Below are 14,880 nucleotides of genomic sequence, written 5' to 3'. Positions count from 1 at the left end.
TTAAACTTGCTGATGTGATGAAATGTATAGCAAGCCCAGCAAGTAACCCCCCTTCCAGCTCTGGAACTTTGTTGATACAGCTTTTCCTTCTAGCGAGGCCAGCAATCAGCAACTACGCAACAAGAAATTTTCCCCAGCCTAAACAACCTACTCTATGCCCTTGGTTAGATAAAATAATTTTTCAAAACATGCAAAGCTGTTCCCTGGTTAAAATGCAGTGAAAGTCCAGGGGTGCTTCATCACTAAGGGTGGCACAGAATGTGTGTGTGTAGTTAGGGAGGCACAACGCAGTTTTGTGTCGTGAGGCAGGCATGGAGTGTGTGTGTGTTTGGAGTGAGGGATGCCCAGACTGTGTATCTGGAGTGAGGGAGGCACTGTGTGTGTGTGTGTGTAGTGAGGGAGGCACATAGTGTGTGTGTGGAGTGAGGGAGGCATAGAGTGTGTGTGTGTGGGCAGTAAGGGAGGCACAGCATGTGTATGTGTGTATTGAGGGAGGCACAGTGTATGTGTGTGTATGTGTGGAGTGAGGGAGGCACAGAGTGTGTGTGGATGAAGGGAGGCACAGAGTGTGTGTGTGTGTGTGTGTGTGTATGTAGAGTGAAGGAGGCACAGGGTGTGTGTGTGGAGTGAGGGAGGTACAGACTGTGTGTGTGGAGTGAGGGAGGCACAGTGTGTGTGTGTGTACTGAGGGAGGCACAGAGTATATTTGTGTGTAGTGAGGGTGGCACTGTGTGTGTGTGTGTGTGTGTGTGTGTGTGTGTGTGTGTGTGTGTGTGTGTGTGTGTGGAGTAAGGGGAGCAGTCCGAGGCCTTTTTCGCACGGCGGGCTGTGGCCAGCAGCCCGGACATGCCGGGTCGGGGAAGACAGGCGGCACGCTAGAATTAGGCACGGACGCTTAGTGGTTGATTTAAGATTATTTTACTTACACCGAAGATGGTCGTGGTGCAGGCAGGAAAACTTGCTTGAGTTGCAGTTACAAAACAAAACAAAAAACTCGAACCTGCAGAACATAAGGGCACATCGCAATGGGGTTTCGGCGACGGGAGATGAACAAAAACCTTAGGAGTACGTTGCAATGGGGTTTCGGCGACGGGAAGAAAAAAACTGCAGGACTTGAACCTGGGTAGAGCTCTGGATTCACTCACACGAAGTTTGCTAGGCTCCGTGGAACTTTGCGCACAGGGAAGGGTACGTCGAGGGATCAGGCGGCGACGGGGAGAGGCGAGAGGTTGATCAGACCCCTATAGCCTTCTTGAAATACACGCTGGGTCCGATAGGCTCCGCAGTGCTTAGAGATCTTCACGAGACGTGAAGTTCTCCTCCTCCTGATAGTCATGGAGTCCTCCAACTTGGGCGGAAACCGCTCAAGCCTCTTATATGGCTAGCAAGCCAATTGCTAGCCGCCACGTAGGAATAATTTAGACCTGGCCAATAGTGGGGCACGAATCTGAATACAAATGGCGGGAACTCCTTGCAACGTGCATTTCTCTTTTTGCAACTAAGAAATGCACCCTGCAAAGAAAGCTACGAGTGGCGGGAAATGATTCAGCAGTGCCAAAGCGCACACAAACAAAAATCACACCCTTGGCTTGTGACATAAGGGAGGCTCAGAGTGTTGTGTGTGTGGAGTGAGGGAGCCACAGAGTTTGTTTGTGTGCATGGAGTGAGGGAGGCACAGTGTGTGTGTGTATGTGTGTGTGTTTGCAGTGAGGGAGGCACAAATTGTGTGTGTATGTATTTAGGGAGGCTTTATGTGTGTGTATACTAAGAGTGGCAGAGGAGGTGTGTATGTGTGCGTAGTGAGGGAGGCACAGTTTGTGTGTGTGTGGCATGATGGAGGCACAGAGTGAGTCGCTCTGTGTGTGTGTGTGAAGTGAATGAGGCGCAGAGTGTGTGTGGAGAGAGGGAGGCACAGACAGTGTTTGTGTGTCTGTGTGGAGTGAGGGATGTATAGACTGTGTGTGTGGAGTGAAGGCAGGTTTGGTGTGTGTGTGGGTAGTGAGGGAGGCACTGTGTGTGTGTGTGGAGTGAGGGAGGCATAGAGTGAGTATGTGTGTGTGTGTGTGTGCACGGAGTGAGGGAGGCAGAGAGTGTGTGTGTTTTTGCAGTGAGGAAGGTACAGAGTGTGTGTCTGTAGTGAGGAAGGCACAGAGTTTGTGTGTGTCTAGTGGGGGAGGCACAGTGTGTGTGTAATGAGGGAGGAAGAGAGTGTGTATGTGTGTGTTGAGAGAAGCACAGTGTGTGTGTTATGTGTGTTTTGGCATTGAGGGAGGCATAGAGTGTGTGTCTGGAGTGCAGGAAGCACAGAGTTTGTGTCTGGAGTGAAGAAGGCACAGAGTGTGTGCGTGCATGTGTGCGTGCACATGCGTGCTTGTGTGTGTAGTTTGGTGCATGCAGTGTGTGTGTGTGTGTAGTGAGGGAGGCACAGAGTGTGCATGTGGAGTGAGGCAGGTGCAGAGTGTATTTGGAGTGAGGGAGGCTCAGAGCGTGGGGCATACAGATGGATGCACAGTGTGTGTGTGTTTACTGAGTGTGTCACAAAGTGTGTTTGTGGATTGAGGGAGGCACAGAGATGTGTTGTATGTGTGTGTGTGTGTGTGGAGTGAGGGAGGCACAGTGTGTGTCCGTGTGTGGAGTGAGGGAGGCACAGTGTGTGTCGGGGGGAGGGTGTGGAGTGAGGGAGGCACAGTGTGTCGGGGTGTGTGTTTGTGTAGAGTGAGGGTGGCACAGAGTGTGTGTGTGTGTAAGCATGTGTGTTCACAGGGAGAGTCCCACAAGCACAACCCACTATACACATGCACCCACACCCCTTTCACACTGCCTTACCTGCAGACCCCCACACCCTCACCTCCTCACACACCCCAGCCATACCCCCACAAACCCCATACCCACCCGCACCCCACATATCCTCACATAGCTACATGGTCCCTCACCCTACACCCACCCCTCCACCTATCCATCCCCCCGCCGAGACATAACCACACACCCACAGCTCCCCACAAATCCATACCCACCACCTATGCCCCCTACCCGCTACGGTATATAAGGGTAAGGCTTAATTTTAAGCTATTGTGCAATCACCTTTATATACACTCAAAAATACATGTACATTGTGACAAAAATATTTTTTTGAAAACAAATTAATGAGCGTTGTAGTTGTTCACTTTTTAGAATATAATTAGGTGTTTTTCTGGTTCTGAGATGGCAAAGCCCCTTGCTGAAAGGAGTGTTCATGTGGTTTGGGGGTGTGGGAGGGATTGTGGTGATGACATAGGGCACGGCAGGTTGCTGATCATGGCTGTGCCCCACTGGCAGATCACACTATCACTGCCACAAGATACCAGGAAGCCTGTGGTACAACTCCATGCTATGCCAAGTGCCCACTGCACACCCTGACAACAGGACTAGTGCTAGCTAAGGTAAGAAGCTTTAGCCATCCCAAAATTGCATGTGTCCTTATGCACAGCCCCACACATCTAGACTGCTATCCATAGAAACCCCTGGTCAGTGCTATCACAGAATAGCTGCTGCAGGGGTCTCCATGGAAACTGTCCCAAGACACAATGGCAGGGACTTCTGGGAAATGTAGTTCATTACTGATAGAAAAAAACATGGTGGGACAGAGCAGTAAATCCCCCCAGCCCTTGTGTCAGTAATGAGGTACCTGGTGATGGTCATGGTGGTCCACCACCCGCTGTTTACATGGCACCCTCAGCCACCACACCCATCACCCAAGAAAAGCAGCTGCCACAGAATAAAGCAAGGTGCTAGAGCAGCCAACGGTAAGTCTGCAATTGAGGGGGTGTGCCTTGGCACATGGTCACACTTACATATTTCAGGGTAACTTTCCTATTTATTATCATTGCATTCTGGGAACCCAGTGCATGGTGGATGCAGAGTGCATCGCTTAGGACAGGGGTGGGCAATTATTTCCGGTGAAGTGCTGTTTAGCAAGCAGCAAGCATGCACCTGTCAAGGGCTGCATGGGTAGCCCCACCCCTTGAGAGGTGCCCCACCCCCTGGTCACCACCTTGGGACCAGAAGTCCCACCACCTAACCCCCAAACTTTGCCATCAGAAGTCCCACCTCTTCACCACCAGCTCCTTCCCCGCCAGTGAGCAGGGGGTCGGGGCTGCACGTTGCCCCCTGCCAGTACCATGGGGCTAGGGACACTGGGAGTGAGTGGGCGGGGAGCCAGCGGGAGCATGGCACCTACACCAGTGTGTCCTGGGGCCAGTGCCAGCAGGGCCCAGAGCCGGGCAGCAGGGGTACAGGGTCCTGGCTGGCAGGGGCAATATCGAGCTGGGCCAGCTCTCCCCTCTTCCTGCTGGTGCATCCCAGCCTGACTCCAAAGACCCCTGCCAGCCTGCTCCCCACTTTGGACCCCACTGGTGCTGGCCCTGGGACATTGGTCCCAAGACATTGGGACATTGGTCCTAAGATGGTAACCAGGGGGCAGGGCTACCCATGTGGCCCTCCACAGCTTGCCAAAACTGGGTAAGCGGCCCTCCACCCAAAATAATTGCCCACTCCTGGTACAGAGCAAAATCAATCGCTGTTACAAAAATAAGTACCTTTAAGAAAAGAAATACCTGTTTAAAAATAAGAAATAAAAATAAGAAAGCCTTCCTCTGCCTGGGCAGCTGCTCCCTCTTCTTCCCCAATGCCCTGCTGCAGTTCCCATTGGCAGGGACCTACTCATAGTTCAGGTAACTGCAGGAAGCCCTTCCACCCATTCCACCCCCCACTGTCACTGGTTATGAAAAAAACACACCATATCCAGAAGAAACTATAAGGTACAAGCTTTTATTTACAAATTAAAAATAAATAAATAAAAACCTTTTATTTGTCAAGAAAACCAAATAAATAAAAACTACCTTTTATTTACAAATGCAAAAAAATGCTTTTTTCAAGACAATTTATATTTGTTTTTTTTTTATTTAACATAACTAAAAAACAATTTCCAGTGCACAATGCCAGCATCACATCATCTTCTATGTCTTATTGTTCTGCAGGGGAAGAAAGCAAATGTGTTTTGCCCCATGTTCTCAAAACCACCTTCTTAGCCTCCCCCCTACAGGCTACAAAATCAACTGTGGGAGATTTCAATAACTATTTATCAGTCTGGTAGCAGCATATCCTGGCTGAGGGGTCTGGGATCATGTGTGCCTGGGTTTTCTGGAAGGTAATTATAGAAGCAACACAAGTTACCACTAACATGGTAACATGTGCCAAGCCACACCCCCTCAATGGCAATTTACCACCTCTGGCACCTCCTGCTGCATGGGTGGGTTCTAGGGTGGGTGCTTTTAAGATGTGCGGGGGTGGTGGGGAAAGCTGAGCAAACACCACCACTGGTACTAGCCTCATAGCTGGGGGTCAAGTCAGGGGTTTGTCCCTCCATCTGCCCTGCTGCAATCTTTTCCTACATGAAAGGAACGTTTAGCACCAATTAACTAGTCTTGCCATGGCATGTAATTATTGTGTACTACCTCTTAGTACAGTCATAGCCATGGGTAAGTGCTCCTGGAGTTTTAGCAAGCAGTCCCCCACCAAGCTGCAGGCAGGTTCATACCAATTCCCCTCCACCAAGAAGCCACAAACTCCTGCAGGCTCATACCAACTCTCCCCCAGGTTTTATTAACCCTTCACAGGACATGATCCATCCCATGGGAGCTAGGCTGCAGGGGGGCAGAGGGGCCCCTTCTCCTCCTACTGCTGGCAGGGGAGGCTGGGTGGACCCTGCTGGGCTGGGGGGGCACATGCCCACCTTTTCTCGCTGCTCCCTGCCCCCACTATGACCCAATGTGCATGTACACAGGTGGGCACAGACACAGGCACATACACTCCACTGTCTCTGCACATGGACACAGAACAACACATACACCCAGACCCACACACAGGCCTGGGTTTAGCACACATATACACAGACCCACATACACAGAGACCCCCCCCACACACAGACCCACACACACACATGCAGACCCACATACAGAGACACCCTCCCACAGACCCAGACACACACACATACACACACAGGCTGACACACAGGCACACACACAGACCCACACACACAGACCCACACAAACACACAGAAACACACTTTCCCCTCAGAATACCTCCCCCTCCTCCACTCTTGATCATGGAGGCAGCCCTCCATCCCCCTCCCCCCATGCCTCCCTCCCCTGCCACGAGCTTCCTGCAGCTCAGTCTCGCTCCCCCCTCTGGCCACTGCTATAGTTACATGCAGGGAACTGCTGTCCGCTGTCCCGTGCAGCCAGGCAGATGCAGCGGGCCTGCTGGACTGGGCCGAGCCAGTGGTGCCATGCCATGTCTCTGCGAGTGAGCATGGGCACTGGGAGGGGTGGCTGCAGGGGGCTAAGATGAATTTGGAGGGGTGGGGCTACAGCCCCCAAAGTTCTCCCAGTACTGCTGCCTGCAAAGGCACAGGGCAGCACAGGGCTCCTGGCCCAGCCCGGCCTCAACCTCCCCCCAGGTGGGGAACAGCTCTCCCAGCCCAGGTCAGCCCCCTCCCCCCAGACACAGTGCCGCTCAGCCCACCCCCTCCCCCAGGTGCAGCATGGCTCTCCTGCCCAACCCTAGCCCTGTGGGCCCCTTCCCACACCCCATTGGTGAAGGGGCCCCGCTTTCAGATCTCAGGGAAACAAATGTGAAAGCCGCAGTTTTAAACTTGGCGCCAAAGGTGGGCACTGAGTTTAAAACCGCAGCTTTCATTTCCCTGCTGATGAGGATCCTGGGGCTGGGGCCCCAGATTGGTAGGGGCCCCTGGGCTCATGCACAACTGGTCTATGCATTAATCTGCCTATGCTTGCAAGTTGCCATCCCGGCCATGCAGAGAGCCATGCCAAACTGGTTTGCAATGTAGCATAGGCTGGTGGGGGTGGCTGGTTTCATGATGGCCATGGACACCCTCTTGCCCAGCCTGATGGAGTGACTCATGGCCAGCCTCACTATTTTAAACCCCAGCATTGAGACAATGTGATTAAATGTCATCCTAGTCATTCAGAACATCTCCAGCCACTGTTGATTGTTCCAAGTCATCAGAATGATTCGTTCCCACCAGTCAGAGCTGCTTTCATGGACCCAGACACTGCAGTCACTGCTCCTCATGTTGATCCACAAATCCCTGTCAGCTGCCAGTTCTGTGCCTGCCTCTCAGTTCTCCCAATCCACCACACATTTAACTGCCCTTTTTTGCAAGGTATGTTTACATGCTGGTATATCATTGCAAATGTGTACAAGGATCATCATCACATATGTTGCAATATGTAGCTGTGCTTCTATGCTATCCAGTAAATCCAAGACTATCAGCAGGAGACTCAATTCCATTTTGTCCTCCTCATTCATTTCGTCCAGATTCTCCATTTCAGCATCCTCATTCAGTTCACCAGGATTCTCCATGTCATCCTCCTCACACATTTCATCTGGAATCTCCATTTGGTTCTCCTCGCTCATTACATCTGGATTCCATGAAGCCATGTTGTTTTCCAATATGCAGCATGGTCACTGTTTAGCACACAGCACAACCAAGGTTCACTGGGGGGGGTCGTCTAAATAGATATGGTAGCTGAATACAGCTGAACAGCATTGAAAGTGACCTGCTATTTGCATTTCAATGATTACCCTGCTCAGTAGGCCATTCACTGGGCACTGGCACAGCAGAGACTTTACTTTGTACCATGGTGGGTAGGTATGAGGCAGATGATGTACCACCCATCCACTGAGAAGTTATGGGATTTAGGATGACCCCAGGAACCCGTTCATGGACCTTAGGGGTAAGATGCTGGACACTGAGTTTATCTGGGCCTATGTGCAGTATTCAAATGACTAAATTATAATATCAGTTCCCTTTTGCACAAGAATGTAAACTCATGGCTGGGACCACCTGAAACATAACAGTTTCAGTTGATACAGTTAATCTCATCTCTGACTTTGGTATCAAGTATATCCCATGCCCAACTGCTCTAAATTGATTATGAATAAGTTCCCCTTTCAATGTGATTGCCTCTTCCTTGTTATCAGATCCCTCACCAATCTAGGTGTCTGTACCAGAGGTACCAGTTGGTACAGTGAGGGGTAGAAGAAGTTTTGCCTGAAGGAAGAGCTGCCAGCCACAGACTCTTGGGTGTGATCAGCAGTGGGACATTATCAATCTGTATGGATGATGTGGGTTGATTTGGGCCAGACTATTCCTATCACCGTTGCTTTGTTTGGAATAGTTACTTGATCAAATTGCCCTGACTGCTAGTTCTGAGACACATTTCACACCTTCATAGGTATGGGTACATGAAACTTTCAAAAAGGTTTGTTCAACATGTCTATATAACAGCTCCCAAAATTTGCCAAAACCATTCCGTGACACTGTTGTCAGGCTACCTCAGTCTTGACAACTTTTTGGGATAAAAAGCTTCTCAATGTCTCAGAAGAACAAGTCCAATATGCAGGCAGTGGACCAGGAGGCTGATATATTTGTCAACCATGGCCCCAACTGAACCTGAGAAGAAATTAAGGATTTGACTGACTTGTTGGAGGAAAAGATCATTGAGCAGCTGAAAAGTAGGAAGCAAGTGTATACCACAATAACAAAGCAAATGAAGTCATGCAGGCACAACCAGAACTGGACACTGTGCCAGAGCAAGATCAAGGCCCTGAAATGTGTATTTCATCAGGCCAAGGATGAGAACTCTTGTTCTGGGGCAGCATGCACAATTGTTCCATTCTATGACTAGCTTTCCATCATTCTCTCCAAGGATGGTCTTCTCATCTATCCTCCTGGTCAGCGGTTGTGGCCAGCATCAGAGCAGCTGCATTGGATAGGTCAGCCTGCAGTTTCAGAGTTGGTGCCATCATGTGGGTTTTGGCTTATTCAACCACAATTCCACACTACCATGAAAGGGGCATGCTGGGACATGATGAGCTACAACTCTCTTCAAAAGTTAAGCATCTGTTCTCTTGCAGGTTGGCTGATCTACACAGGGCTTTAAAATAAGTTCATCAGGGGATGGGGATGCTGAAGACAGGATGAACCTAGGATCAACAAACCATGAGCCACACACTGGAACAGTCCACGTAAGTACTAAGGAACCCATTAGGCATCAGGGAGAGGGGTACCAAGGATACCCATCAGGGGGCTTAGGTGTCTCTAGGGGAACGAGCTAGGAGCATGGGGAACAAGCAGGAGAAACTCACATTCCTGCTTACACACAAAGATTTTGACCTGGTTGGGTTAAGAGAAACCTGGTGGGACCCTACCCATTATTGGGCAGTAGGCATTCAGAGCTACAGGCTATACAGATGAGATAGAGGGGAAAAAGAGGGAGGGGAGGGCATTGCTCTCCATGTTAAGGAGCAATACACGTCTTCAATATGTGCAGGCTGGGGGTGAGCCGGGCCCGTCTTTGCGCATGCGGGCTGTGACCAGCAGCCCGGGCACGCGGGGCCGGAGGAGACCGGGGGCGAGCTAGAATTAGTCACGGAGGCGTAATGGTTGATTTAAAGATTATCTACTTACACCCAAGATGGTCGCGGTGTAGGCTGGACAGTTTCCAGGTGCAGCTCCGCTTAAATCCTTGTTGGAGGACTACGAGAAATTCGGTTCTCTGGCCCCGGAGTTGTTAAGGCTACGCGGGTTCGGTAATTTCTTTCCCACGGAGTTGTCGAAGCTCCGTGGGTTTAGTTCGGTTCTCTGGCCCTGGAGTTGTTAAAGCTCCGTGGGTTCAAATCTTTAGTATACAGGAAAGGGATATGTCTAGGATTGCGCTCAGCGATGGGGAGAGGCCAGAGGCTGTTTAGACCTCTGTTGCCTTCTTAAGAAATGCGTTGGGTCCATAAGGATCCGCAGCGCTTAGAGATCTTCACACAGCGCGAAGTCTCCTCCTCCTGGTGAGTTCTCTAATTCCTCCTGATGTTCGTGGAGTCCTCCAACTTGGGCGGAAACCACTCAAGCTTTTTATACGGCTAGCAAGCCAATCACTAGCCGCCACATGTGCATATTTTAGAACTAGCCAATAATGGGGCTCGAATTATAATACGAATGGCGGGAACTCTTTGCAACGAGCATTTCTCCTCTGCAGAGGAGAAATGCACCCTGCAAAGAAAGCTACAAATTGGCGGGAAATTCTCCTTTGCACCGGGGTTCTCTTCTGCAGCAGAAAACTCCACCGTGCAAGGAAGCTGCAATTTAGCGGGAAAATAATTTAGCAGTGCCGAAGCACACACAAACAAAAAATCACAACTTTGGGTTGTGACACAATAATCAAGATGGGATTGGATGAGGGGCAAATTGAGGTACTGTTGGTCAGAATAGAAGGGGACCAGGTGGAAAGGTACTTGGTAATGGGGGTCTATTATAGATCAGCACAACAGGAGGATAAGTTAGACCTGGAATTCTCAAGGCAGCTCTCAGAGGTGGTTCACTTAAGGGACATGGTTGTCATGGGTGACCTAAACTACTCTGACATCTGCTGGGAGAAGCAATCAGCTAGATCTACCCATTTCCTAACCAGCATACAGGACCTTCACTTAATGCAGGGGGTATACAGTCCCACTAGGGGAAATATCTTACTGGACTTAGTGCTTGCTACAGAGGATGACCTGGTGGATGATCTGCAGATACAGGGAAACCTAGGGGACAGTGACCACCAATTGTCAGAATTCACTATCCGGAGAAAGGTGGGAAAGACAACTAGTAGGGCAGAAGTGCTAGACTTCAGAAAGGCTAACTTCGATGAGCTCAGAAGATAAATAAGCAAGGCACTGAAGGGCAAGAGCCTTAGTGAGATGGGAGCCCAGGAAGGGGATTTGGACAGGTTGGGAATGTGGGCAGAACAGAATAGGATGCATTTTAACAAGGATAAGTGCAAAGTGCTACATCTAGGGAGAAAAAAATCACCAACACACCTACAGGCTGGGAGGTGACTTTCTAAGCAGCACAGCAGCAGAAAGGGACCTCAGAATCATAGTTGACTCCAAAATAAGCATGAGTCGTCAATGTGACGAAGTGATAAGTAAAGCCAACCGCACTCTTTCATGAAGAACGCTTCAGCTTCCATGACCACAGGAAGTGTTTGTTCTCTTGCAGGTTGGCTGATCTCCTACTCAGGGCTTTAAAATAAGCTCATCAGGGGATGGGGATGGGGATGCTGAAGACAAAACTCACCTCTCTTTGGTGAGAGAGAGAGTGGTCTGCTGGGGAGAGATGGCCTCACTCCGCTGGGGAGGGGGCTCTTCTCAGCCAGACTGGCTGACCTGCTTGACCAGGCTTTAAACTAAGCCTGCCAGGAGTTGGGGTGGGGATTACCTCCACTGCAAGCCCACTGGGCAACTTTTGTAAATCCAGCAGGCTAAGGCACTTAAGGGAACCCACCCCTACCCTAGCCCCGGAATGGTCTGTAGGGAAGGCAGGGGCCCTGTGACAGAGGGCTGTCTTTGGCTGTATTTTTTTTTTTAAATATGCCGGTAAATATGCCCCCATCAAGTTTTGCTGGATTTTTCTTCTCTGGGGATCAGCTTCCTCCACCCCCCACCCATTTACTCACCTGCCACAACTTGCTGTTACTTGGTTCTAAAGAAAGAGGGAGGCTGACCCATAGGTTCCCAGCCAGGCTCCAAGCTCACCACCCATAGGATAATGAGGTATTGCCTTAAGGGCAAAAATGCATGCTCCTACCTTCCCTTGATGTGCCCCATGCCTCACAGATGGTTTTATACATTTCTCTTTATGTTGGAGATCTTAGCCGCTGGGGGCTTACCCTCTCTCTAGATAGGCCTGTCAGTCAAAACCCACCGATCGGGGCTTGACTCCAAGGCTCTAGCCCTCTAACTCACTTGGGCTCAATGCCCTCCATTCCACGATTTCTACGACACCAGGCCTACTGGCCCTTTTACACTGTGCACCCCTGTGGCACCAGACTGTTGGGGCCTCAGCCCCCTTTGGCTTTACCCCTATTTCTGTAGTTAGGGCCTTTCACCTAAGTCCACCCACTAGGACCTGGCTTCAAGGCTCCTATCAAGCAACTTTGGGCTCATGGCCCTAATGCAGCAGGGCTTCTCGAGTCCTCTCTCACAGTACCCCTTGGTGCTAATCAGGTCTCCTCCAGCCCTATAGCCTGAGCCACAAACCACCGGCTTTTTTAACATCAAACGTAAACCATAGGCTCCTATGGCCATAAAATGAAAATAATGATAAAGAAATAAGAGAGACAAAGTGCCTGCTTTCTTTATTTGATCATGCTTCTGTCTCACAGCGTGGTGTATTCTTCTCAAAGAGGCTGCTGCAGCTGCGCCATAGTCATTGGGAGTCCCCCTCTCTGCTCCCTCTCTGGCTTTCTCCACTTGTAGTTTATATGGTTCTGGCCTTCCCCTTCCTGTCACCTGACCAGCAGGCAGGGCTCGATCCTTAACCCCTATGGAAGGTTTTGGGTTAAAGGGACTGCCCTGTTTCTTGGTAACAGGGCTAGGGTTTCCTGTTACAGGCCTCCAGTGGGACACTTACCTGCCTGTACACCAATGCCAGGAGCTTGTGGAATAAACAGGAGGAACTGGTCCTCCTGCTAAACAAGAATGACTATGACCTCATAGGGATAGCAGAGATCTAGTGCGATTCCACCTATGACTGGGCCACAGGTATAGATAGCTATACACTGTACAGGCGAGATCGTACAGATAAAAGGGGTGGGGGTGTAGCTCACTATGTCATGGACACATCCCTGCAAATTGACATTGTCACCCAGGAAGGATGACTGGAGTCTCTCTGGGTTAAAATACATGGGGAACATGGCACAGGGGACATCATGGTAGGAGTCTACTACAGACCTCCTAAGCAGAACCAAGAGCTAGACCAAGAATTCACCAGGGAACTGGCTGAGGCTGCATGCTTTCGGTGCATGGTTGTCATGGGAGATTTTAACTACCTGAACATCTCATGGGAAGAGCACTCGGCCAAATCTGATCAGTTGCAAAGCTTCCTCACATGCGTGGATGAGCTCTACCTGACTCAAGAAGTCTATGGGCTGACAAGAGGTAAAGCGTTGCTGGACCTGGTACTGGCCAAAGGGGATGACCTAGTCAGTTTCCTAAGAATTGATGGAAAGCTGGGTGATAGTGACCACAAGCTGATCAACTTTATTATCCATCACAAAGCTGGCAAGTCAGTCAGTAATACAGAAGTCCTCGATGTCAGAAAAGCTGACTTTGACAAGCTCAGGAGGCTCATTGTCGAGGCCCTAAGGGACCATGACTTGACAGAAAGAGGAGTCCAAGAGGACTGGTTGCTCCATAAGGGAGTGATCCTGACAGCACAGGGGATGACCATCCCATCTCAGAGAACGGGTAGCAAAAGGGCACTGCAACCCCCTTGGCTCAGCAGGGAATGTGAGGCCTTTCACAACTCTGTGAAAGAGTAAACAGCGACGCAGTGAAAGGAGCCGGAGAATGCCGCTTCTGGAGCCATTACCATATAAGGATAGAAGCTCCGAGAGGAAAAAAAAAAGGAGAGATGGGAGTCTAGAACGAAAAAAAAGAGAGAGAGGCTGAAGAAGAAAAAGAGGGAAAAAGAAGATCCCCAGAGGATAAGAGACTTACCTCAGGTCTTCTCACAATGCCAGAGAGAGCAGAGCTTAGAGGAGGAGGGGTGGATCCCCGGAGAGACACAACGCAGGACACGGCTGGTGGTTGCCCGGAGAAGTAAACAAAAAAAAAAAAAAAAGGAAGAGAGTGAATTGACCCACTCACACAAGCTTGGAGACAGCATGTGGGTGTCGGTCACAAGGATTCAAGGCTTCAGGCACACGCAAGATAAAAGGTACACACTTATAGTGACAGAAATAAAGAGAAAGTATACGGCAGGGTTTGAAGAGAAAATTCCACCCCAAAAAGAAATAAACAGACGAACCAGGGATAAAGAGACTTGGTTTTCTAATACCAAGTTCAGGCCGACCGAACTGATAGTAGTTATGTAAGACCAGCATATAGATAGAATTGCAAAGTTGATATACCTGATAAGGTAAAAAAAAAAAAAAAAAAAGATATAAATGGACCACTTCTGTTTAAAGGTAAAGAAAGTTTGTATAGCGTGATAAATGATAAAAATAAAGACAAGTATTAATCTGCATCCGACTGTGAATATATATGTACATATCGGCGAGTGCGTGTGCATAGTCGAGAAGGCCTGCAAAGTTTTCCTCTATAATACCAGGACTCCTAATAGACACACACACACACACACACACACACACACACACACACACACAAAATAAATAAATAAATAAATAAAACAAACAACTCCCCCCCCCAAAATATATAAAATAACCCTCCCGACGAGTGACATCATAAATTAGAACATATTATAATAACTTCCAAGACGTGGCAGGTGGGAAAGTTGGGGTACTTATAGTTCTTTGGGAGATTATAAGACGATACGGAGAGGCATCGTAAGCTCCACCATCACAACCTCAAAAGAGAGACTTATAAAGGATGGAAGGATGGAATTACCACCAAGGTGGAGTACTCAGCACTGGTCCATGCCTGCAGGGAGTGGATCAAGAAAGCCAAAGCTGCAACTGCGCTCCATCTAGATTCACATATCAAGGATAACAAAAAGTATTTTTTCAGATGTGTAGGGAGTTAGAAAAAAAGCAAATGTAACATTGGACCCCTGCTGAACCAAACGGAATAGCTGATAACCAACACCCAAGAAAAAGCCAATCTGCTTATTGGGTACTTTGCGTCGGTCTTTCATCAGTCCAATGGGACCACCCTGCCTAGCAAGACATGGGACGGCCGGGGTGAGGGCATATGTATACCCAGCATTGGTGTTGATCTAGTAAAGGATCACCTTGAGAGGCTGGACATCTTCAAGTC

The 14,880-nt window shown here is 49.5% G+C and overlaps 1 long non-coding RNA gene across 1 annotated transcript in view; it reads left to right on the top strand.

The window, feature by feature from the left end:
• The first annotated feature begins 29 nt into the window (after positions 1–29).
• Positions 30–14,880, top strand: part of LOC132252443 (uncharacterized) — a 27,596-nt gene continuing 12,745 nt past the window's right edge. Inside the window, exon 1 of the long non-coding RNA XR_009464361.1 lies at positions 30–9,090. This is a non-coding gene — a long non-coding RNA (uncharacterized LOC132252443). The remainder of the gene's footprint in view (positions 9,091–14,880) is intronic.

The sequence above is a fragment of the Alligator mississippiensis genome, chromosome 9 (genome assembly GCF_030867095.1).
Source record: "Alligator mississippiensis isolate rAllMis1 chromosome 9, rAllMis1, whole genome shotgun sequence".
Lineage (NCBI taxonomy): Eukaryota > Metazoa > Chordata > Crocodylia > Alligatoridae > Alligator > Alligator mississippiensis.
Note: the sequence above shows the minus strand (reverse complement) of the source record. Positions and strands in the feature narration are given on the sequence as shown.